At 50.3% G+C, this 13693-nt stretch overlaps 1 long non-coding RNA gene across 1 annotated transcript; it reads right to left on the reverse strand.

The window, feature by feature from the left end:
• Positions 1-2001: 2001 nt before the first annotated feature.
• LOC139052506 (uncharacterized) lies at positions 2002-13156 on the reverse strand. The gene is made up of 2 exons (XR_011509945.1): positions 11514-13156; positions 2002-2618 (listed from the first exon to the last, which is right to left on the reverse strand). It is a non-coding gene; the product is annotated as an uncharacterized lncRNA (long non-coding RNA).
• Between the last annotated feature and the right edge of the window lie 537 nt (positions 13157-13693).

Consider the following 13693-nt stretch of genomic DNA (forward strand, 5'->3'; position numbering starts at 1 on the left):
GTGAACGTAAAGTTGATTACATTATCTTTTCTTTGGAAACATGAACATTGTGATTTACCACGCTTGTATTTCCTTCCTGTTCTACAAATTCACCTAAAATTACGGAACAAGATTTAACATTGGCAATTTTTGACACTCTGTTTGAACTAAACAAACAGAACCATGTGGTATAAGTGCAAATTCATGCATCTCCGATCACCTTTACGTGGTCACGAACAGTTTGAGGTAGGCTTGAGCCGTTTTGTATGGACAATTAGGATTCGCATGCCAGCAGATCAGTGAACATCCACGCAACCATTTCATGAACTAGTTTCCTTCACAGCGTGCTCCTGGCGCCCCGCACCTGCTTGTGGAGTTTCCAGAACGAGACTGTAGAAGGGACTGGCTGTCAGCCTTCAATACGTGGCTGATTGTCGATGCAATTCCGCTACTGTCTGAAAAATAAAGTAGACCCAGGGCAGTAATAGACCTATAGAAAAAAAAAACAACGGATGTAATTTTGAGTGCCAAAATACTCGTTTTCAAGATCTTCGCCGAAAGGACGGCTCAGCTGTTAGAGCATGCGGTGATCTGAAAAAACAACGCAAAAAGATCCCTACCTGAAGTAAATCGAACGTAAGAATGTTCCCTGCTGTTAATCCAAAACAACGTAAAACCTGTACGCTTTGACGCGTAATAAGAAGCTAGCGAAGAAACTTTTTTTACTGTAGTAGCGAGACAGCCTTCAACCATCTTTTACCTGTGACGCTGCGCGGCTGAGTTCGAGCTGGTGGGTTCAGCTCTGGCAGTAGTGGCCGCATTTCTACAGTGGCGAAACGCGGATATGCTCGAGGGTACTTGGATTTAGGGGCCCGTTAGAATACCCCACGTGATGAGAAATTAGTCCCCAGTCCGCCATTACGGCGTGCCTCATAATCCGATCGTCGTTTTGCATATAAAACACCACAGATGTATTAATTTTAACGTTTCGAGGACTAGACTATGGCTTCTGACAAGCGCAAACATTAGTGCTTGTGTTGCGGAACCTTCCTCTACGACCTACTCCGAGATAAATAAATCTTTAATGTACGGGCTCAGCCTGCCTTAATTGCACGCAGTACTTGGAGTGCAATACACCGCGGGTTCCTTCTTGAACACTTGCACAGACGTGTGGTGAGTATTCGTGCGAGTGTCTTTATAATGTGAAACAAGTACGTGTTCTGTCCATCGTGCAGCTTCTTCGTTTCCTTCTGGGCTAGCAACTCGATACAGTTCCCACTGACAGACTCGTATGCGCCCCTGTTTCCGGCATGAACATCGTTCTTTGTTCTTTGCTGACGATTCCAAGCCCGGCGCTTTCTTTCCGAACAAAACCATCAAAGTTACCGTTGCCAGTAAGTTAAACATCCTTGACGAAAGCCTTCCAGACGCAACGACATCTTCTTGCGACCTGACGCGGCGTATGCCAAAGTGCGTCGCGCCTTATTTTCCACTAGATGTCACCCTCCATCGCCCCCCCCCCGTCTTTGTCACAATCACATTGCATTTTTCGCACGTGAAACCCCAACATTTACCTGTCTGGCCCAATCAACTGGAACTCAAAACTGTATTAGAACAGGAGACGTTTTGAATAGACATCGCATAGAATACAGCAAGCCTTCTGAGGGACCATGTATCACAATTTTTATTCAACTTCAAGGAAATGGATCTACCTAGATATGCGCCTTTTAATGCGAGTCAAACGAGCTCGGGGCAAGTAAGAGTTTTTTTTCCCAGTCATGATTGCAAAAGACTCTCTTTTAATTGAGATTGACAATACACCGTCTGTCATAAATGCTGGGACAGCCTTAAGGAGGAAAGGTTCATGCACATGACTGAGGCGCGCAGTGGAGTCGCTTCAATAGTTCTTTTTGAGGGGCTCGTGGTGCTGGGGGCAAGGCAGCAGGCCATTCGGCACAACTTCAAATGACATCTCTTCACACAACGATAGGATTACGACATACTCGAAGAATGCGATAGGAAAATAAATAGCTCCTTTATTGTAAATATTATAAAATCACAATTTTCTTCGTACAAGTGTATATTAAACAATCATATCAACACCACTCTCGAAAAACATCCGCCCCGGAGAGTGAAAGCATCGACAACATAACAATGACGCCACCAGAGCAGGAATGCGTGGCAGAAGAAGGAGGAGGTTCCCAACGGCTGCGCCGACGTCGCCCACGTAGGCCACGAGTATGTGGAGCAGGCTGCGGAGTTGGGAAGGGAGGCTTGGATCCGAGCACCACTTGCGCCGTGTCTTCCTCCTGATAGCAGAACGTGCTCAGGGCATGCCGATCCTTACCGCCGTCCTTATCTTGCTGCACGCAATACATCCCGTGAGTGCTTGGACCACGCCACCGCAGGCCGCCTCCGAATACTTCTGGTTGAAAACTATACAGACGTAACAAGGCCATCACTCTCTGGGCTGGAACGGCTTCTTTGGACCGGTGGTGATTCTTCCTTCAGCAACGCGCTTCGCGAGAGTCAACTCTTTTACTGCCGAGAAGCTGTCCCACGTAGTTGGCACGCGGGAAGTGTGTGACAACTAAGGGCGTCGCTCCGTTGTTGGCCAACGCACATGACATGGAAGGAGCCTGCACCAAATTTGACGAAGGACGGTTACGAATGTGGAAGTACACAGGCTGGCGGCATTCTAATAATTCAAAGCTAATAATAGATCTTTATATTTTTTTTCGCAGGGAAGAGCAATGGAACGAAGAATGCTAGGCATAACTTTAAGAGACAGAAAGAGAGCGGTTTGGATCAGAGAGCAAACGGGTATAGACGACATTCTAATTGACATGAAAAGAAAAAAAAAATGGCACTGGGCAGGTCATGTAATGCGTAGAGTAGATAACCGTTGGACCATTAGGGTGACAGAATGGGTACCAAGAGAAGGGAAGCGCAGTAGAGGATTACAGAAGACTAGGTGGTGCGATGAAATTAGGAAATTTGCGGGTGCTAGTTGGAATCAGCTGGCGCAGGATAGGGGTAATCGGAGATCGCGGGGAGAGGCCTTCGTCCTGCAGCGGACATAAATTAGGCTGATGATGATGATATCTTTTTCGCAGGCAAACCTTGCCTTCCTCTCCCGCACAAGGCACGGGGGTCGCGAACGGCAGTTCGGCAACCCTTCTGCGAGCTCCAGCGAGGCTTGCAGTGTGAAATGGAGCAACTGGCGACATTGTCTGTCATGTTTTATCCCGATTCCTTGTTAATTAGGTGTCACAATACATTGCTCAAAAACTGACATTGTCAACTACGGTTGGATGTGGGCTTTCTACTCAATGTGTACGGGCGAAATACTTCCATGCTGAGCGAGCAGACAGCGGAAGGTTGCACTGGTGATCGACTGAAGGGGTCACTGAGCATCAGAAACAGACTTCCCAATTTTTGAGCTATATTGCGCTCTCTCTCTCTCTCTCGCGCGCGCGCGCGCGTGCACGCAGACGCACGCGCGCTCACCGTAAGCAATCGTCTTAAACTAATCTGAACACAGTTTGCATATATGCATGGAAGATTTATAATATTGTCACGTGGTAGTGACGGTGAAGAAAGAAGCAATAACACAGTAGCAATACTGTGAGTGAGAAAACTAACTTTTATTGGGCGAACCTGTGCCCACAAAAACAGGCTACACTTATAGCACAACGATAGGGGCGAACACGGTCGGCGATCGTCGGACAAAAAACTGATCAGCGGGTCAAGCGCGTCGGCTTTTATAGATCAGTCGTCGAATGTTCCAGATTAACTGATGGGACCCGCGTGTCTTCCACAAAGTTCTACACCATTCGTGTCACGCGATGAAATCTGATAACACAAGGTTCGGCGACAACAGACACGCGGATAGAAGCGTCGATAACTTTCCAGAAACGTCCGATACATGCAAGCGCGTCCCGCGCTGCGCGATAAGATTTGTTAGGCGGTGAAACCTGGTCGCCCGATAAATATAAATACACGTGTCAATACCCCCCTCTTAAAAAGCATCGTCCCGATGCTACAAAGAGAGCGAAACACAAAGGGACACTTATTAAACATAAGTAACAAAACAACGAAAAGAAATAAAGTCCAAAGGTCAGTTACGCGAAGTCCCAAAGTTCGTCAACGCTGGTGGTACGGCTTGAGCCGCACAACGTGGACAATTTCAGGTCGTGAGCGGCGCCGCTGTGACAGCGAAATGCCGTCTGGCACGACCTCGTAGTCCAGTGCACCAATACGTCGGATGATCTTGTACGGTCCAAAATAGCGACGCAAAAGCTTCTCGCTCAGTCCTCGTCGGCGTATAGGGGTCCATACCCAAACACGGTCGCCGGGCTGGTACTCGACGAAGCGTCGTCGGAGATTGTAGTGTCGGCTGTCGGTCCTCTGCTGGTTCTTGATTCGCAGGCGGGCGAGCTGTCGGGCTTCTTCGGCGCGCTGGAGATAGGTAGCGACGTCAAGATTCTCTTCGTCCGTTACGTGCGGCAGCATGGCGTCGAGCGTCGTCGTCGGGTTCCTGCCGTAAACCAACTTGAACGGCGTGATCTGTGTTGTTTCTTGCACCGCCGTGTTATAAGCGAATGTTACGTACGGCAGGACGGCATCCCAGGTCTTGTGTTCGACGTCGACGTACATCGCTAGCATGTCGGCGAGGGTCTTATTCAGCCGCTCCGTAAGACCATTCGTCTGCGGGTGGTAAGCCGTTGTCCTCCTGTGCCTTGTCTGACTGTATTTCAGAATGGCTTGGGTGAGCTCCGCTGTAAAGTCCAACGGGACGAACGGATGGCGAACGGATGGCGAACGGGACGGCCGTCGAGGGCTCCACTGAGTAGCGGCGAGGTAATCGGCGATGTCACGTGGGCGCTCGCCAAGCTGTGGACGCGGCGCGTTGACGGCGAACCCTCTCAGTCCCAAGTCGCGGTATGGGCATCGGCGGTACACATGGCCGGCTTCTCCGCAGTGATAGCAGAGCGGGCGGTGGTCGGGGGCTCGCCAAATGTCCGTCTTCCTCGCGTAGGTGCGCTGGGCGACTGGTTGGCGTGCTGGCGGCGGCGGCGGCGGACGACGAAACTGCGGCGTCACAGGGCCCTGGCGCGGTCGCGGAGGGGGGCCTTGACGGCGGGCGACGGCGGCGTAGGTCATCGCTTCTGGCTGGATCTGCGATGGTTGTGATTGTACCTCGGGAACTCCGAGCGATCGCTGGACTTCTTCTTTGACAACTTCGGCGATTGAGGCCACTTGAGGTTGCGATGAGGGGAAGATCTTCTGAAGCTCCTCTCGTACGATTGCCCGGATGGTCTCGCGCAGGTTGTCGGTGGCCACTGATTGAATGCCGGCGTAGCTTGTTGGCTTGGTGCGTCGGTCGAATTGCCGGTTCCGCAATTCCAGTGTCTTCTCAATGTTCGTCGCCTCAAGGAGGAACTCGTCGACGGTCTTCGGTGGACTTCTTACCATACCGGCGAAAAGTTCCTCCTTTACGCCACGCATCAGTAGACGTACTTTCTTCTCCTCGGACATTTCTGGGTCGGCGTGGCGAAACAGACGGCTCATTTCCTCAGTGAAAATCGCGATCGTCTCATTCGGCAGCTGCGCTCTTGTCTCCAGTAGAGCTTGGGCTCGCTCTTTTCGCACGACGCATTGAAATGTTTTCAGGAAGCCGCTTCGGAAGAGGTCCCACGTCGTCAAGGTGGCTTCTCGATTCTCGAACCACGTCTTGGCGGCGTCCTCCAATGCGAAATAGACATGTCGTAGCTTGTCGTCGCTTGCCCAGTTGTTAAACGTAGCGACCCTCTCGTACGTTTCCAGCCAGGTTTCCGGGTCCTCAAATGTGGAACCGCGGAACGTCGGTGGTTCCCTGGGCTGCTGCAGGACGATGGGGGACGCAGGGGCTGCCATTGCGGTTGCCTTGGGCACAATCTTCTTGGTCTTCTCAGGTAGAAGTCCGTGCTCCGGGGGCAGCTGTTGAAATACGGCGGCTTGCTCGGTGGTCCGGGACTACGTTGGTGTTCTGTTTGCGGTCTGGGCTGGGATCACGGCTTGTCGGGGGCGTCCTGTACATGGACGAAAAGCACCTCCACCAGATGTCACGTGGTAGTGACGGTGAAGAAAGAAGCAATAACACAGTAGCAATACTGTGAGTGAGAAAACTAACTTTTATTGGGCGAACCTGTGCCCACAAAAACAGGCTACACTTATAGCACAACGATAGGGGCGAACACGGTCGGCGATCGTCGGACAAAAAACTGATCAGCGGGTCAAGCGCGTCGGCTTTTATAGATCAGTCGTCGAATGTTCCAGATTAACTGATGGGACCCGCGTGTCTTCCACAAAGTTCTACACCATTCGTGTCACGCGATGAAATCTGATAACACAAGGTTCGGCGACAACAGACACGCGGATAGAAGCGTCGATAACTTTCCAGAAACGTCCGATACATGCAAGCGCGTCCCGCGCTGCGCGATAAGATTTGTTAGGCGGTGAAACCTGGTCACCCGATAAATATAAATACACGTGTCAATATCACTGTGCTAGAGAAAAGCGGGACCACGCAAATTTGGTGCTCATTTCAGGCCCTATTTTCTATCGCAATATCAAAGTTCTATAGTTTACTGCTGCTGAAAGGTGAAAACCTGCTATCATGTTTACAGGTGGAATACAACTGGAGTGGAAGTGGCTCGTAATGCTCATCGATCCATGAGCTATGACGAAGCGCTTCAGTTACGCAAGATGAGCGCTCTTTTCTGTTTGTGTGTGGCCTTGTTTATTTTAAGTTTCATCAGACTCATACGCTGAGTTATCTCAAATTACGCGCACAGTTAAAAGATATTTCGATCATGTCGAAATTGCGACTTCTAAGAGAACAATGCTGAGTCCAGGTACTTCACAGAATGACTTGGAATGTGCAATCATTATCTAACGGATTGTGGGGGAAATTCTCGCAGCGTACATCCATGTGAATTTAAGAGTATAGAAACGTCGAGACAAAAGTACAGCAACGCGCTCGCCACACTATTTAATTTACAGATCGCATGGCGTAGAGATGTGTGCGCGCTAGTCTTTGGCTATTGGCCAATTACTGCCTGTCTAATTGCGTTTAGTGGCCTGAGCAGCACGTGATAGAGTAGCAAGTAAAATTCAGCTTGTGTATTATTTAGTCAGATTGCGCAACCACACAATAGGCAGTTTTAGTTGGGCACCCACAACAGCTCTGCGTACGCAGGAAACCCATGGAGGCGACAGTGCGCATGAGCAGTACGCTGGTGCGCATCCCCACTTCTTTCTGTCGTTCAACGCCGCTCTCAATCTGGGCCACTTCCCCTCCTGTTGGAAGGTTGGCAGGAAAATTTTCATACCGAAGCCTGGTCGTCCCCCTCACCTACCATCCGCGTTCAGGCCTCTTGTCATGAACTCACTTTTCGGTAAGGTCCTCGAACGCCTACTAAATTCCCGGCTGTACTATTTCTTGAACTCCCGCAATCTCCTTAATCCTCGCCAATTCGGCTTTACACCATGCTCGCGGTGCCCTTCAGGTGCTTTATGCGCTACGTCAGAGGCTGTGCGCCCGGAAATCCACCAAGACTCCAGCCGTCCTGATCTCATTAGTTTTTACAGGGGCCTTTGACAGCGTGTGGCACGACGCGGTTTTCTTCTTTTTCCGAAAACACCGTTGCCCTGTCAACCTATACAACCCGCTCCAGTCCTTTCTGACGGGGCGAACGGTTGTCTTTCGTTCGCACGCAGGAGAGGTGACAGCATGCTCGTCGACTGGCACCCCTCAAGGATCACCGGTCAGCGCGCTCCTATGGAACGTAGTCATCCATTCGCTGCTCGATCTCGACCTTCCTGAGGGAGTGCACATGCAGGCCTATGCGGACGATACCACTCTCCTCATTACTGGCACTTCGCGTTTGCAACTGCAGCCTCTGGCGGAATCGGTCCTCACCTTGGTCTGTAATTGTTCTCGACAGAACACGGTCCAAATCAGTTACCCAAAATCGTTTTTTGTTTTTTAACAATGTCATATTGGAACGTCAAAACGGCGGCCGCGCATCTGATTGGATGGAGCTTTTTTGCAGTGCAAAGATCGCATCAAACTACTTGGTGTGGTCTTTAACGATAAACTTCTTTGGCTACGTTAATCTGAGGTATTGGCTGCTCGATAATTAAATAGTATCCGCTTATATCACACGCTCTCTCCGGCAATTATTCGCCGGCTGTACAGACAGGTTTTGCTACCTGCAGTTGCGTACGCGTCTGCAGTTTGGTGGCCTCCCTTCCCATCCGTCCATCTTACCAGGCGTGCCCTCTCTGCCCAGCGGTCCCTTCTTGCAGCCATGACGGGCGCTTACCACATGACGCGCACGTCGGCACTTCATGTGTTATCCAACTGTCCTCTCCTAACTGTGGAGCTGGATCGCTTGGCAGCAGAGTTCTCCTTATTTACACTTCGCCAGGTGACACATTATGGCGTTGAATCTTTTCATCCCCACCTACTCGACTTCCCATGTGACCCGTGGAAGGAGCACCCTAGCGAGCGCGTCCGGTTTCCCTTCACGCGCCTCACCCCCGAAGAGGCTAATATGCTTTCCCGGGCTCCTGTTTATCGTGTATACACGGACGGTGCCTTCATCACCACTGCGGCGGGCGCCGCGTTTGTAGCATTGGATCGGTGTGGTCGCATCGTCCGTGTGAGCAAATACAATGTTGTTAATGCCTCTAGTGCGTTCGGCACTGAGATGTGTGCATTTGAGGAGGCTCTAGCATATATAGCTACTCTGCACCGTACAGTATACCTACACACCGACTGTCTGTCGTTGCTGGTGGCCTTGTCGCGGTTGCGCGGTGCGTTTGAGCAGATGTGGCGGGTCTGGAATGCGCTACGTTCCCTGGCAAGAAACGGACCTGGTGTCCTGTTATTTCACGTATACCAGGACACCAGTGCGTACTGGCTAACCAGCTTGCTAACACCGCTGCTTCGTCTGCGTACACTACTGGGGCTATTCGAACGAGCGCTCACTCCGTTCGATCGATTAGAAAGCGCTTTTTTGAGATCGCCACGAACCAGTGGCATCAATACTGGCAGCGTGCCTCTCCCGGATGGCTCATAACTCCTCTTGCTCTTCCATGGCTCATTTCTCCCCTCGCTCTTTCATGCTTTCATATTACTTTTGCAGGTCTGTTCGTGCCATCTGCACGGAACATGCCAACCATGGTGGGGTCTCTACCCCGTGGCTTATGGTGCTAACTGCATGCTACATCTACATTACGTTCCCTTCCTTTCCCCCTCTTCACTTCCATCTTTATATCAGTCTGTTACTGCATACCATACAGACTTCAGACCCATGCTGGCACGCATCATTGATCTCTGCCTGCTCGGCGACTACCCCGGCCATCTGTGATTTAGTGCTTTCAAGTAAATCACCAGTCCATGCCGCTCCCGGCCTACCACAGAGCTATCATCCTACCACGGAGCTATGTGATGTACTCGGACCCCAGCGGCATGAAATGCGCACATTGCTCTGCTCCCAGGACAGAAGATGGACGATCGCCTTCTCCCATCTGGACGGAAGATGGCCGGCCTAATTTAATATAACCCATCGTATACGCAATAAACCTGCCGCATCTCAAAGAAAGCGCATCAGTGCCGGATATTAACACTTAATATATCATACAGGAGCACGCTGCTTGGTTGATCTGTACTGCCAATTTAATGTCATACTTCTTACCCCTACACTACACTGGCGTATACCTTTGGCTCGAGCTCCGCAAACCTTTTTTTTATGCGAAGCATATTACTAGAGCTCAACCCAGCTCCTCAGGCGCGGCGGTGTCACCTTCAATACCACGTGACGCCGTGACGTCACGACAGAGGAGAAACGGGGCTACAACTCGCGCCGTCGCTCGCGGCATCGCGGCGGTATATAAGCAGCTGCGCTTGCCTCTGCTAGACACTCACGAGGTGAGATGCCTCCAGGAGACAGAGCTGCTCGTTGGAATGAGAAGCGAATGTTGCGGCGTGCTACAGAGGCTGTTTCTAGGTGGCTTTGCTACGGCGCAGCGACTACGCGCCCCGCATCGGACGCGGTGAGCGTCGAGCAACGCAGCGTTCGGCGCGACAACGAAATGTGCGCCTGAGCAAGCGCCGCACGCCTGAGCCGACGCCGACGACACCGGCTTTTGTGCGACACGAGCTCCTTAACGCTGTCGCGTTAAAATAAAGGCTAGTATGCTTCGCATCCTCTGCTTAACCTTAGCTAAGCCACAGCCATTTTTTTTCCTACCTTATTGGCTTCTGTATCTAAATTTATTTTGGATTGTCCTTCCTGATGATCCCTTTATCATTTATATTTTGATTGGCTTTCTAAGCCCGTTATACCTCCGGGTGGTGCGGGCCTACCCCCTCATTTCTTTTTATGTTCGCTGTTGAACGGGGGGGAAAAAAGTAAGCAGTACGCAGGCACACGCACGGTCCCTTGGGTCCGCCCGCAGTTTTTTTAAGAGCTGCGTAGCGCCCGCTGCGGGCTGTGCGGCGCTTGCGGGACGTTCTCGCGTGTTCTCGCGTGTCCACGAGAGCGCACTTTCCGATATTGCTCCGGCCGAAGACCTGACTCCGGCTTGTGGCTTGACTTCGTGGCGGCTGATATTGGTTACACAGTTTCAGAAGCTGGCATATAGCGGCGCTGAGTAGCACACTACCAGCTCCTGTGCGTGCAAGTGAGCAATCTCCTTCTCAACTTTTGCGTCCGGCCAACTATTGCCGTTTCATGCGCGATTGCTTCGCTGCGTAAAGGCGACCTCGCGAGCTGCGCACGTAGGTGGTTGCGGACGCCCAACTCAAGCTGCCTAATGAGACAGCCATTTGCATAAAATTTTGTCGTTCATCTAAATCATCCACTTTAATGCACATTCATTTTGGTGGGGTTTTACGTGCCAGAACTACGATCCAGTGATGAGTCACACCACTCCGGCGTTTATGTTAGCACTCGCGGTTTTTTACTGCGCACCAAATGTATATTGGCACATGCGTTTTTGCATTCCGCCCCTATCGAAATTTGCCCGCCTCCCTGTCTAGGACCGATCCCAGGACCTCGACCTCTGGAGAGCGACAGCATAGCCACTTGCCAAAATGTAGAACCACGGCCACTGCGTGGACAAAATATCTGTGCAATAGATGGATAGACAGGCCGCACACAAATGCACTTCCGTGATTATGCGTTTCTTGCGGTTTAACCTATGTAAAACCGCGTAAATGACTGTTATAGATCCGTACTCAGCATTGTATACCCGCAGAAACCAACTTGAAGATTAAAATGAATCCATTCCATTCCATGTTTTCTCATTAATATTGTGAAGCGCTTTTCCAAACAGTTAACGGGCAGAAAATCTGCATGGCGCATCTTAGATTCAATATAAAGATATCCCATCACACACTGCGCTATCTGCGCATATCAACTCAACTTGACGGCAGGGCAGCTACATACACTCACGGCGAATGAATAAACGTGACTTGCCAGGGCTTTGCAGGAACGCAGCCTTTCCTGCCGGAGCCAGAAGCACGGGAGGATGCTGGAGTTGCCAGGTGCTGCTACTGATCCCAGAGTGCAGTTTGACATGCCGTCATGGTGGCACTTGCGCTGGAAGACGTGGCGAGGAGACCTGCTGAAGTCCCTGTGGCGCCCGGGCAGCCGGAGGGATAAGTGGTTGGTCGAAGCCCGCTGCGTAGCCCCGCCAGCCCGACGTCGGATGCGGACTGACGCTGGACGGCGGACCCGGTCAATGCGCCGTTGACGCCTTGCGTGAGCGTGCCTTTGCATCCTGGAACCCGTCAAGGACTCCTCAGCGACTGAAGTGGCCATCGTCTCCGAGGTGCTCGCTTTGTTGGCTGGTTGCTCTCGTGCAGTGTCTCGTGCAGCATCGAACGCAGAAGGGCGCTTCGTCTTTAAATCGCACGTGATCCTTGCACGTATGCGACGGGCATCGCTTTGTATATTTGTATGAATACGAGTATGGAATGTGTTTATTGCAGTGTAAATTGACATCGCTTAAAGCTTTGCCCAAATCTGTCTCAAGCGCGCCAGCTTCATGTTTTACCTGCTTTGAATTGTCCATCACTTATGCGAGCTCAAAAAAGAAAATTATAGTGTGAATTTTTTTATATACGGGCTAAATACAGTAGCAGCAAGTGCCCTCTATCTAAAGGCGGCATGAATGTGACTAGCCTGGCTACACCTGGGCGGGGAGGGGGGGGGGGCTGCTTTTCAACATAATAGAATAAAAATATGTCCACCTGGTAATGCGTTCCGCATGTGTGTTCTTCATCAGTGGTAATCGAAGCCATCCAACGCGTGCCGGAGTGCCTATTACGAACCCACTCATAACACTTTTCGAACGAGGTTCATAATCCCTTCTTCCATTCTATATGCCACGATTTTATGTCAGTGTCCACATCGCTGTATTTTTTGCCTGTTGATCGACAAACACTTCATTAATGCGGCCGCCCTCGTTCCGTGTTTCCTCGGGAGTGTCGTACAGAGAATAGGGGGCAGCCTTTTACGAAAGGTATTGTACGCCCGATCACGACGTCACATTACATATCCCAGTCTGTGCAGAAAAAAAAGTGATGGGGAGCGTTCACAAATTAAATGCAATGTTGTGTAAAAATATGAAAGTTCGCTTAACGTGCTTTAAATCATGCTTTCTTTCGAGCTGTATATACACATATCTGTGGACGTCACGCTCACATGAAAGCGTGAAGGAAGGCCTAATGTTAATTGGCAGTCTGTGTCTTTTTTTCAGGTGAATAGTGCAAATGAAGTAAATATAAGTATCTCAGCAAGAACGACGAAACGTTATACATCTAACGAGGACCGATTGGACTTGGATTCAATTAGCGTATGAATAAGGCGTATGAGTGGTGAAAATGTTGGTCCAATAAACGACAGACAGTGTCGCAGGGCAAATGTCACACGCGTTCATTTAAACGCCCCTTTTGTGCTTAAATAAAAAATGACAAAAACGAAGGATAATGTTGTGGTCTATTCAACTTATTGATGTAGGCTATGATAATCCGTGATAAATTTTTTGACTGCCTGGGTTTGTTCAAATCGCACCCACAAAAGGGTACACGAGCGTTTTCGTATTAATGCACAATCAAAATTCTGCGGACGTGGCCGGTAGTTGAAGCTATTACTTCGTGCTGTACTTCTCGCACTGCGCATCCGCCTAATTGAGACTGCATGCCTGTATAGCCTGTGAACGATGCGGTGCATAAGCATACACATTGCACGACTATGGAGTTGTGAGCTTTGTGGTGCACATTCCGCGAGATTACATGTTGCACATGATGAATGTAAACTCAATTGTACTGATGGCCGATAGATGCCAAGCATTTATTTAACTGCTTTACTAAAGCTTCGCATAGATTCAAAGATGTGCGTTAGGTCTACGTAATCATTTTTTCGTCCCTCATGGTGTCGTAATTTTCGCTCGCGGTTGCACACCGTGTGCATTATAAGATAAATTGCACGTCGAATAATTCGCCAAACTGAACCGTTTGAACTTCAATGTGTTACGTAACTTAAGCGTGCGCCTTAGATTTAGCTCCTTGCAGGAGACATGTGCCAGGACTGTAGTGGAAGAACGAGGAGAACACATACGTGCGAAACCTCGCGTCCTTTTTTTTTTGGCGTAC

The sequence above is a fragment of the Dermacentor albipictus genome, unplaced genomic scaffold, assembly GCF_038994185.2.
Source record: "Dermacentor albipictus isolate Rhodes 1998 colony unplaced genomic scaffold, USDA_Dalb.pri_finalv2 scaffold_26, whole genome shotgun sequence".
NCBI lineage: Eukaryota > Metazoa > Arthropoda > Arachnida > Ixodida > Ixodidae > Dermacentor > Dermacentor albipictus.